Genomic DNA, 12,894 nt, shown 5'->3' with positions numbered 1-12,894 from the left:
TTTACAGTAAAGGCTAATACAAGGTTACAAAGTCTAATACAAGGTTACAAAGGCTAATACAATATTGCAGTAAAGGCTAATACAATGTAATAAACAAGGATGAGAGAGGAGAAAAAAGTAATATTATTACTAATAATACAAGTGTAGGAAAGCAGATGAAAAATTTACATATGAACACATAAACACAACAGCATGTTATCATGTTAAATTATTCTCCAGGGTGCAGTCTTCTTACAGTGCTGGAGTCATCTAAACAGGAGCAGAAAGTTGGAACAATGTAGTGAGGGATCCATGGCAGTGATGGACAGATCATTGAGAGCAGGTTCTAATGTCCTGTGACATGGTCCTGAGAAGGAAGTGGATGGAGTAAGTTCTGCCTGTATTTTTTATCCAATGCGAACTTGTAGAGGTTCCCATTCAAGGAGTATATGCACTGCAGTATTTGCATGGGTAAGAACCGATCGGATAACTTTAACCCGTTTGGGGTGGCCTGAAGGACTGGATTTGCCCGAAGTCTTGGGACTGGAATCCTCCAACCGCAACTAGCCCAGAAGTCTGGGTCCGAAATAATGCCAACCATCATTTTTACATCAAAGACGAGTCTTCTCTCATGGATAATTGCAGGAAGACTTCTGATGTTTAGAGATGCAGCTATCTGGGTGGTCCTTGGTGCAGGGGGAAGCCAAAATTTCCATACGGCCCGCTTCAATAGCCAAAATTCACCCGCAAAAATATGTCTTAGATGCGTTGCGGCAATTGAGGTCCAGACTTCTGCTCCATAAAGAATGACCGGATAGACACGTCTTAATATACCTGCACCCAATGGCCTTGTCATGGACATGCATAAGTTGTTGCTTAAGCATCCACCGGAGTCGACAGAATTTTTTTTGAAGGTGGTCTATCTGTGGTAGAAAGGAGAGCTTCTGGTCAAAAATAACGCCCAGATCAGTGTGTTGTTGAACGGCAGAAATCGCGGATCCCCTTATATTGAGTTGCATCATTTTTGGGTTCCGTTTGAGCGAGAAGGTCAACTGTTTCAACTTCTCAGGATTGATGTGAAGGACGAAACCAGAGAGGAAGGCCTTGAGGTTCTGGATTTTCTGTACGATTAAGATATTTGTGTAGTCAGCAGTGTCTCCAGGGTTGATAGAAGTGAACAGCTTTATATCATTGGCGAAGGTGATAATATCAGTTTGGCCCATCACGAAGGCAGAAGAACAGCCGAGAACAAAATACCAGAGAGGACCCCACCTTGTGGGACTCCAGCTGTAATAGTTCTGGTGTAGTGCCGACTGGCATCGCGAACAATAATAGTCCTGTTCTCAAGCATTGTCTGAATAAACCAGAGCACGTCTCCGCCAATGAGGTAATATTCACATAGTAGCCTTACCAACGCGTGAACGGATACGGAATCAAATGCTTTCTGGACGTCGATAAAAGCAACAGTGATTTCCAAACCGTGCTCAAATGCCTCGAGGATCTTGGTAGTGGTGGTGACTAAATTTGTAGCGGTGGATCTTGACTGGTTGGCATAGTGGACCTGCAGTGGCTGATGTGGCATTATTTGGGTGGTTAACGTTTTCAGAAGAGATTTCTCAAATAGCTTTAATAGGCTCGATGCAGAAGAAATAGGACGGAAGTGACGGGGCTGAGAAGCAGAGCGTATTTTTGGCAGCGTTCTTACAAGATAGACATGCCACATAGGAGGGAAGAATTTTTGATGAAGGATTTTGTTGAATAACAACAGAATGGGATCAACAATAAACGTATTCAGGCATTTCAGCATAAATTGTGGAATCCCTCGGCACCGGATGCGGCCGTAGGTGCTAAACTATTTATTGCATCAATCAGTTGATATTTGGTTAGTTGAACTGAATTTAAGGGGTCGGTTGAAACCGGATTGATTGATAATTCCATTAATGTAGTGGATTCTGGCTGAGCCGCAAACCTAGTTATGTGGTCGCGCCAACTGCTCAGATTGAGTGAGTGGATGGCATCCTCTGATTTGCTTCTATGGAAGGGCGTCCATTTATTTATGGTAGCCTCTAGGTGAAGTTTTATTGCCTCCCTCTTGTTCCTAATAAAAAGAGCCCTAACTCGGAAGAATGCAGTTCTGTCCGAAGGTGAGCCGGAGTTTTTCCACCACTTGTGCATGTTCTGTTTGACGTGGAAGCTTTCAGAGACTTTTGGACTCCACCAGGCCCTTGAATGCTCTGCAATGGTTAGCTTCTTTGTTGCAGCATAGAGAGAGAGATGGTGGCTATCCATCTTGTCATTACGTCAATTTCGAATTCAGGGTCGCATTCCTCAAGGACATCCCATGGAATTGCCTGGGCTGCATAAACACAACTTTCAGGATCGAGGTATTTGTACGCTGTAATAGTTTTGGCTGTGACTTTCCTCCTGCCTGAAGTGATGGGCATTTCTGTTTGCACAGAGAGAATGATGGGGTTATGATCAGACTGTATGTTGCTTGTCTGAACCACAACTGCAGTCTTGTCCCGATGATCCTGCATCGCCTCTCCATCTAGTGACTTCACCATTTTTCTCAGAGCAGAAGCCAAGGTAATAGTTCTAAATGGTGTTAGCCCTTGACAGTGTAAAATTGAAAATATACTTTTAGGATAATTAGCAATTATTTATTAAAATTTTATTCTAAAATTATTTTTTCAGGGGTGTTCTCAATTTTTTTGTTACAGTTTAGGGCACACATACGTTTCCCGTATGTATTAACTAGCTTATTTCACTTTTATTTCTAAGGTGCATAGTTTTTTTTTTTTAATATCAATAATTCTTTATATTTTCTTAATCTCTCTATCTTCATCATCATCATCATGAACTTGGTCCGGCTTAGGTCTTTTAAGACCTGTTCCGTTGAAGCTCCTGGAAGTGGTTTTGAAATCGCCATCGGTGTCTTGGTCGACCAACATCTCTCTTGCCTGTAGGTTTGTAGTTAAAGGCTAATTTTAGGATCCGGTCTAGGTTCATTCTTTTTATGTGGCTCATCCATTTTTCCTGATACCGTTATATGTCATTTACTATGTTATCTACTTTTAATTTCTCTCGGATATCTATATTTCTATGGTGGTCTAGTCTTGTAAAGCCTAATAATGGTCTTAAAAATTTCATTTGTCTACTTCTAGTTTGTGTGCATCTTTCTTATTTATGACCCAAGTCTCACAGCTGTAGAAGACAGCTGGTTTTGAAGTGATGTTGTGCAGTCGTAATTTTGTTTCAGTTGTCATTTGATTTCCGAAGTGGCATTTAATCGTTCCATTCAATTTATTATATTTTTGTAGTTTAGTGTGGATGTCTTTCCCTTCATTTGATATTAAATTTCCAAAATAGGTGAAGTCAGATATTTGTTCTATTATTTTATCATCAATAACAATTTTGACTCTTTGTATGTTTTTCCAAATAATCCCATTGATTTTGTTTTTGAGGTGAAGATTTTCATCTCGTACTTTTTACCTATTTTATTAAGTTCATTTGCTGCTTTCTGTAGTTCATCTTCGGATTTTGCAATGATTACTTGATCATCAGCATATAATATAGTTTGGATTTTATTCCTGTTGTTCAACTGTATTCCGTTGTGAATTGTTTGTTTCCATTCTTTAAGGATTTTGTTGATGGAGATATTAAATAAATTTGATGATAGTCCACATCCTTGTTTCACTCCTTTATTGGTGTTAATTGGGTCTGATAGTTGGCCATTAGAATATTTTATACAGACTTTTGAGTTTTTATATAGGCTTTGGATCGCTTTCCAGAGTTGGGTTGGGATATTTTCTTCACGTAGAATCTGCCAAAGTTTTTCCCGGTTTACATTGTCATATGCTTTTTCATAATCAATAAAGAGCAGAAATGTTGGTAGATTGAATTCTCTTCTTTTCTCCAAAATTTGTTTTACTGAAAAAATGGCATCTATTGTGCTTCTCCCTTTTCTGAACCCACATTGTTCTTCTTCTAAGAATTGTTCACTGTATTTATTAAGTTTATTCTTTAGTATATTAGAGTATAGCTTTGCAGCAGTTAACAGCAGGGTTATTCCTCTGTAGTCGTTAGGGTTATTTCTGGAGCCTTTTTGGTGTAAATTGATTACTATTCCTGTTTCCCAATCTTTGGGTATCTGTTGCTTATGCCATATGATGTTAAATAATTTTAGTAGTGCGTTTTTTAGTAAGGTGCCCCCATATTTAAATAGTTCTACATTCAAATTGTCTATGCCTGGGCTTTTTCGGTTTTTTGATTTTTGTAATATTAACTGTAGTTCTTCCATTGTTATATTTTCTTCATCTTTGTTAACACAGATTCATCTTCCAATTCCCTAGTGCCTGGATTATACCATAGTTTGGAATAGTGTTGCTTCCATTCTGCTTGGGAAATGGAATTGGTTTTTATTTGATCATTTGTGTCTAGTTGCAATTTCGTAAACATTTTAAAACCTCTTCTCTGTGGGCCCGTGATATCACGTTCTAAAGATTTAAGAAATTTATCCCAGTCATCTCGTCGGATTCTTCTGGTTAGTTTTCTGACTTCTGCTCGAAGCTTTTTATATTTTATGTGTAGGTATAGGTGTTTAGTTTGTAGGAACAGTTTATAGGCCTTTTTTTTCTCATTGATTGTTTGTTTTAATTCTTCATTCCAAGTTCTTAGCCAGTCTTTATTTTTTATAGGTTTATATCCAAGACTTCAGCAGTTCCCAGAATTGATTTTTTCATGTTTTACCAGATTTCCTCAATATAATCACTATCATCTGATTTGAGTTTATCTTTCAATCGACTTTCATACAGGAATTTAGTGCTTTCGTCTTCCAACAAATGTATTTTTAATTTATTAGTAGTTTTTGTTGGTATTTTCTTCTTTTTATTAAGATAATTTCTTTTTATTTTGAAAGTGCTTTCTACTAGGCAGTGATCACTGTCAATTTCACTGCCTCTAAATACTCTAGTGTCTCTAATTTTGTCATTTAAATTTTCATTAATGATAATATAATCTATTATAGACTTTGTGTTTCTTGCTTCCCATGTGAATTTATGGATATTCTTGTGTCTGAAAAAAGTATTTGTAATTTTAAGTTTATTAAAAATGCAGAAGTCTATCAGGCATCTTCCATTATTGTTGACTACGGGTTCGCCTTCTGATCCTATACATTTGTGTAACGCCGCCTTTTCTCTCCGTTATAGCGCGGGCATGCTACTGTAACTTTCACCAATATCCATACAACCTTCAAGCATGCTCAACACTAAAATGAACGTCCAGAGAGTCGGGTTTTAATGTGCTCGTCTACCAGTTTGTATTAGGACATAAACCTCACGTGTTCTTCAATCTTATTCGTGGAATAAAATTGGCAACATCGGAGGGCGCTGTGTTCTCCACCCTGATTCTCTATTGAATTAACAGAGCCTCTAGAGTGGCCGCAAATAAAGGTTCTTTCTTAACTTGGATTCCGTGGTCCATGTGTAACCAGAGAATGTCATGAGGCAAAGTTAGCAAACAAACATGGTTTATTAAACAGCAACATTACATAACAACATTACATATAAACATACAGTAAACATAATATAACCGTATCTAGTATCCAGATAATTGTTAAGTTAGTTTAAGGGATATTTGGTTGGTACATTAAATCTGTGTATCTTCATGTAGTTAGGCAAACAACGATTCCTTTCCTTTAGATGATGACATAGATATTCTCCTATCTTAGTGTTAAGTAAGTAGCCAAGGTAATTGCTGGGTAAACAACAGAACACAATATGGTATCATTGGATAATATTACTTTACTGTTACCATCACATCAAAACACATCTTAAAGCTTACTTTAATGAGAAGAAAGGTGGGTATAATATGACATACTATCCTATACAATTCTATTGGTTAAAATGGGGTGAACTTACCGCAAAGTTCCGAGCCACGTCGGAGCGAGGACTTCATCATTTCTGGTATCATCTTAGCTCACTTCTGCTCGGGGTAATACCGCTCTCTGCCTCTTTCTCCTCAATGTTCTCGAATCAACTCGACTGCGACCACTGGACCACGGCAACTGGACAACTTTCTGTTCAACGAACTGGACCACTCCCTCGACTCCTCGAACTAGACAACTTCTCCTTTGTTCTCAATCTCTATATATAAGTTTGTCCCCTTTCTGCTTTTCCCTCGCAGATGCAGGTGTTCATTTGGACGGTCAGGCAAAAAGGGTTTTTGCTTGACACTTTTAGGACCTGACTCACCCAGGGACGATATTTATGAAGGGGCTTGCATATTCGTGCAGGGCTGCTTTGGAGAAGTTTATGTGACATTCACCTCTCCCCTTTTTAGTCTCCCCACTACCAAACATTCCGCTGATACGTGATTCAGTCGGCATCAGTAGTATGACTCTCACAGGGGCGACTTTTCTCAGAGTGTCACATCTCACATTCTCTCTTTTGAAAACATGCGTCAGCCCACTGCCTGGGGGAAAGATGACCACTCTCCACTAGCTGGCGGCACATGACGGGGCGATACTGTTTCACTCGCGCGGCGTCACCTGCACACCACAGGGGGCAGCGACGCAACCTTCTCCGTTGGGGAGGGAGGAAGCTTTACTTATACAGGCCGTGGCAAAGAATTAGCGTTATGAAGATTACTTATTTGGATAAGTCCAAGAGGTAAAATAAAGCTATTTTACATTTGCCTACTGATTGAGCACCAACCCTTGCATTAAAATCTCCTGCTAGTATGCCAATAATAATTCAATCATTAAATTAAATAAATATCGAAATACGAATTGCCTTTTATTTATGCGCTTACTTAAAATATAAGAAAGTCTAATATGCAAGAAATATACAAAACTTGAAGAAACAAAACCTGTTGACTTGCCCAATGATTGTGTGTAAATCTATTCATTAATTATCAACCATTTAACGAACAGCAATGATGGTATGTTACTGCAACGTGATTTTGAGGAATCATGTCGATGGACTGAGAAATACCAGTTGAAGTTTAACATAGAGAAACGCAAGATATTGCATATGGTAGCAGCACTACTAGATTAACTTATCAAATGTGGTACTACGCTCAAGGCAGTAGAAATGGAATATGACCTGTGGGTTAAATTCTTTGAGATTCTTTGAGCAGTGCAGACATGCGGCCATGACAGTTCATAGGGTTTTGTCAATGATGTACAGAAAATGCAATAGCAGAGGTAAGGAGGTAATTATCTCTTTATACAAGACCATGATTAGACCCCATCTTGAGTAATGTATACACGTCTGGAGGGCTCACTTTAGGAAAGAGTAGAGCTGGTGGAAGAGGTGCAGAGAAGGGCAACCAGTTTAGTGATGGGAAGAAAAGGGCGCTCTTACCTAGAAAGACTTCAGGTCTGCAAACGCGCAGCAGCTGGAGACTAGGCACCTGCGGGGTTGCCCCTGATTGAAGTGTTTAAGGCATAAATGGATTCGGTGAGCTGAATATGAACAGCATTCGTCTTCTTGCTGAGACTACACACACATGTAGGTGCATAAATCTAATCAGAGGAAAGACGATTGCAGGATAGTTGTGCGGAGTTAGCATTAGCATTAGCATTAGCAGAGGCATATGATGCAAGAAAGCAAGCTTATTCAGCATCAGCCAAAAAAAAAAAAAAAAAACCCACTCCCATTTCACCCCTGTGTTCGTTCGAAATACCTGTCCAGTTGAGCTTTAAATTTGTTTAGGCTATCAACTTCAACAACAAGTGATGGAAGTCGGTTCCACCAACCAACCACCCGCTGGCCAAAGGCAAATTTCCGCACATCTATCCGACATCCGTCCTTCCTCAATTTGAATTTATGCCCTCTGAGGTGATTATTCTGAGAAAGATGAAGAATCCCATTGGCATTGAGCATGCTCAAACCATTCAAAGCCTTATACACCTCTATCAGATCACCTCGCCGGTGCCTAGTCTCCAAACTCTGTAATTTGCAAAACTTAAGCCTTTCTTCGTAAGAGCAACCCTTTATTCCATTTACTAATCTTGTTGCCTTTCTCTGTACCCGTTCCAGCAGCTCTACATCCTTCTTGAAATGAGGCCTCCAGACCTGTATACAGTACTCAAGATGTGGCCTTACCATTGCCTTATACAAGGGAATAATCACCTCCTTATCCCTGCTAGAAAAATTCCTGTATATCATTGACAAGACACCATGAGCTACTCTTGCAGCTCGTCTGCACTGCTCAGAGAACTTCATATCTGCCTGCACAATTACCCCCAGGTCCTTTTCATTCTCCACCACTGTCAGTGTAGTACCGCAGAGTTGATACGTTGCTCTGGGGTTACTGTTTCCCATATGCAGCACTTTACATTTGTCATTGTTAAACCTCATTTGCCACCTCTCAGCCCATCTGTTCAACCTTTCCAGATCATGTTGCAGCAGCATAGCGTCAGTATTGTCCTTAACGACCCTGCCAACCTTTGTATCATCTGCAAACTTGGACATTAAACTTGATATCCCATCATCAATATCATTCATAAACACCGAAAACAACAACGGACCCAACACTGAACCTTGAGGAACTCCACTAATAACATTAGTCCACGTTGAGCAGTGTCCATTGATTACCACTCTCTGTCTTCTGCCACTCAACCATCCCCTTATCCATAGCAGCAATTTGCCTCCAATGCCACACTGCTCCAATTTGTGCAGCAGTCTTCCATGTGCAACAGTATCAAAAGCCTTTCTAAGATCCAAATATATAATATCAAAGTTATTCCCTGCATCCAGTTCTTTTGTGACTACATCATAGTATCCAATCAAATTGGTCAGGCAAGACCTGCCCTTAACAAAACCATGCTGCGTCTGAGCTATAACTGAATTCTTGTCTAGATGATCCTGCAGTGCTTCTTTAACCAGTGCCTCCATTAATTTACCTGGAACAGAAGTTAAACTAACAGGTCTATAATTACTATGCAGTCTGCATGCAGTCAGAATGTGGTTGATTATTAGATCAAACCTTCTTGCATTAGCATTAGAATTAGCATTAGTAGAGGCACATGATATAAGAAAGCAAGCTTATGCGGCACCAGCCAAAAAAAAAAAAAAAAAAAAACTCTTCCATTTCACCCATTCGTTCGTTCCTAATACCTGTCCAGCCCAGCTTTAAATTTATTTAGGCTATCAACTTCCACAACGAAGGATGGAAGTCTGTTCCACCAACCAACTACCCGCTGGCTAAAGGCAAACTTCCGCACACCTATCCTACATCTGTCTTTCCTATTTTTTCAATTTATGCCCTCTCAAGTGATTATTCTGAGCAAGAGGAAGAATCTCATCAGCATTGAGCATGCTCAAACCATTGAAGGCTTTATACACCTCAATCAGATCACCTCCCTAGTCTCCAGACACTGTAATTTGCAAAACTTAAGCCTTTCTTCGTAAGACCAACCCTTTGTTCCATTCACTAATCTTGTTGCCCTTCTCTGTACTCATTCCAACAGCTGTACATCCTTCTTAAAATGAGGCCTCCAGACCTGTATAAAGTACTCCAGGTGTGGCCTGACCATTGTCTCATACAAGGGGATAATCACCTCCTTATCCCTGCTAGAAATATTCCTGTATATCATTGACAAGACACCATGAGCTACTCTTGCAGACCGACTGCACTGCTCAGAAAACTTCATATCTGCCTGCAGAATTACCCCCAGGTCCTTTTCATTCTCTACCACTGTCAGTGTAGTACTACAGATTTGATACGTTGCTCTGGGGTTACTGCTTCCAATATGTTGTACTTTACATTTGTCAATGTTAAACTTCATTTGCCACTTCTGAGCCTATCTGCTCAACTTTTCGAGATCCTGTTGCAGCAGATCCTGTTGTGTTAGGATATATCTTCTATATTTTCAAACAGGCCTATGGGGCTGGGAAATTCCATAATTCAATAACTATACTCAAACACCAGCCAAGCAATTAAAAATTTTACTATAATATAAAATACAAAAATAAAATATAATAAAATACTATGATACCATATCGGGAGACTAAACTATTACAATAAAATAAATTACGATAAAACAATTAAAAACAATACTAAAATCGTTAAAATTTTGCTAAAATACCGAAGCTTTCAGAGACTGCTGTCTCCTTCTTCAACAGTGTTATGTGTGATAATAATTGCAATAATTATACTGTTGAAGAAGGAGACAGCAGTCTCCGAAAGCTTCGGTATTTTAGCAAAATTTTAACGATTTTAGTATTGTTTTTAATTGTTTTATCGTAATTTATTTTATTGAAATAATTTAGTCTCCCGATATTGTATCATAGTATTTTATTTTTGTATTTTATATTATAGTAAAATTTTTAATCGCTTGGCTGGTGTTTGAGTGTAATTATTGCAGTGTTAGCACTAGCATTAGTAGAGGCATGTGGTGCTAGAAAACAAACTAATACAGCATCAGCCAAAAAAAAAAAAAAAATCTTTCCTATTTCAACTACCCATTCACTCCTAATATTTGTTTAATTCTGCCTTGAATTTATTTAAGCAGTCAACTTCCACAACGACAGTACGAAGTTTAGTGCAGCAATCAACAACCCGGTGGCAAAAGGCAAATTTCCTCACAACAATTCTACAACTGTCTTCCCGCAATTGGAATATATGTCCGCTCAGGCGATTAATCTGGGCAAGAGGAAGAATCCCATCAGCATTGAGCATGCTCAAACCATTCAAGGCTTTATACACCTCAATCACCTCACCTCGCAGGTGCCTAGTTTCCAAACGCTGCAATTTGCAGAACCTAAGCGTTTCTTCATAACCGCAACCCTTTGTTCCATTCACCAATCTCGTTGCTCTTCTCTGTACTCGTTCTAGCAGCTCTACATCCTTCCTAAAGTGAGGCCTCCGGACCTGGATGCAGTACTGAAGTTCTGCATATAGGTCTGCGGCCTGACAATTGCCTTATACAAGGCGATAATATCTTGTTTATTCCTGTTTGAAAAATTGCTGTATATCATTGACAAGACACCATGAGCTACTCTTGCAGACTGTTTGCACTGTCAAGAAAACATGTCTGCGCGGGTACCACAGTGGTATCGTTACCGTCCTCCCCACACAGGGTGGAAAAGGCCCGTGTTCGAATCCCGTCGATGACGCGAGGAACTTTAATGGGCTTTTTTTACTCCCTGGCTGAGTCAGTCGGTCTCAGCCGTAGACAGCAAGATTTTTCTCCCCAGAAACTGGGGTTTTACGTCCAGCAAAACAGGCAAATTGACCATAGAACATACGCGATTTACAAACACAATACGGTTTAAGGTATTCAATTATAGGCAACCCTAAAATAATAATTTGATTATTTTTTTTTTTTTTTGCTCAGAAAACTTCATATCTGATTGCACTATTACCCCCAGGTAACTGTGCAGTCATTATACATTAGTGTGGAAGTGGTTGATTTGAATGTATTCAAGGATGAACTAAACAAATTCTGCAGGGTATGGATGGGTGAAGTGTGTGTGTCTTTTTTTGGCTGATGCTATATAAGCTTGTTTTGTTGCGTCATTTACCACAAATACTACTACTATTTCAGGAAAGCGTTTCATACTATTGCACACAAAACCCTGCTGCATAAATTGGAACAGTGTGGCTTTAAGGATATGTTACTGCTATTGTTAAACGGATCATTGAGTGGCAGAAGTCAGGGTCTGGTTATTAATGGACACTGCTCTTTGTGGATTAATATTATTAGTTGAGATCCTCAGGGTTCAGTTTTAGGACCATTGTTGTTTTCTCTATTTATTAGTAATATTGATGAAGGTATATTAAGCTTAATATCGAAATATGGAGATGAGAAAAAGGTTGTCAGAATGGATAATGGCAGTAACCAATGATATATCATTGCGAGAAGATCTATATAACTTAAACCGCTGGACTGAGAAATAGAAGTTGAATTTGAACATTACAAATGCATTTCGGTAGCAGTAATCCTAAATTTACGTAACAACTGTGTACCCCACAGTTATCACGTCAATTTGCGGCTACACTGACGGTAGTGGAAAATGAAAAAGAGGCGAGGGTAATTGTGCAGTTAGGGATGAAGTTCTCTGAGTTGTTCGGATAGGTTGCCAGAAGTGCTCATGGGGTTTTCAATAATATACAGAAATTTTGATTGCAGGAAAAAGGGATGATTATTCCTCTGTACATGGCATTTTTAGGCCACATCTTGAGTGCTACATGCACATCTGGAGATCTTATTTTGAGAAGGACTTCAATTTGTTGGAGCGGATGCAGGAAAAGCAACGAGATTAGTCCCAGGAGCTAGTGCTACTTCTACCAGGAAAGTGTAGAGTTCTGCAAAATACAGCATCTGGAGACTAGGTACACCGTCTGGAATGTGTGAAAAGCGGCGTTTGAAGGCTCGCTGGGATGTGCGGAAGGTTGCCTTCTGCAGCGGGTTGTTGATTGTTAGAGAATTTTTCTTCTGGTTTTGTGATGGTGGGTAATATGAATGATTTCAAGTTTGAGCTGGATGAACTATTGGTCGGTATCTACTGGTGATATGAGAACTGCTTCTTTGACTGATGTTGAATAAGTTTATTTTGTTACATCATTTTCTTCTGGTAATAATTGGTCCACTTGATATCGATGGTTCAACTGTTGATGATCCTCCTCAGGTAGCTAACAAACTAAATGAATATTTTGCATCTGTATTCACACATGAGGAGTTATTCAGGAAGGGGAATGTCAGAGGTGAAGTAAACTCTGGCAGTGAACTAGATGATTTTGTAATAACTGAGAGGAAAGTGGAGGAGAAATTGTTGAGGATAAACATAAGAAAGGCACCTGGGATGAATGGAATCTATCCAGTTATATTAAAGGAGGCAGCAAAGGAAATAATCAAACCCTTACCAAAATTATGACAGCTTCCATGGACTCAGGGGAGGTACCCAT

This window comes from Mastigoproctus giganteus, chromosome 10 (genome assembly GCF_048544385.1).
Source record: "Mastigoproctus giganteus isolate SK-2022 chromosome 10, ASM4854438v1, whole genome shotgun sequence".
Taxonomy (NCBI): Eukaryota; Metazoa; Arthropoda; class Arachnida; order Uropygi; family Thelyphonidae; genus Mastigoproctus; species Mastigoproctus giganteus.
Note: the sequence above shows the minus strand (reverse complement) of the source record.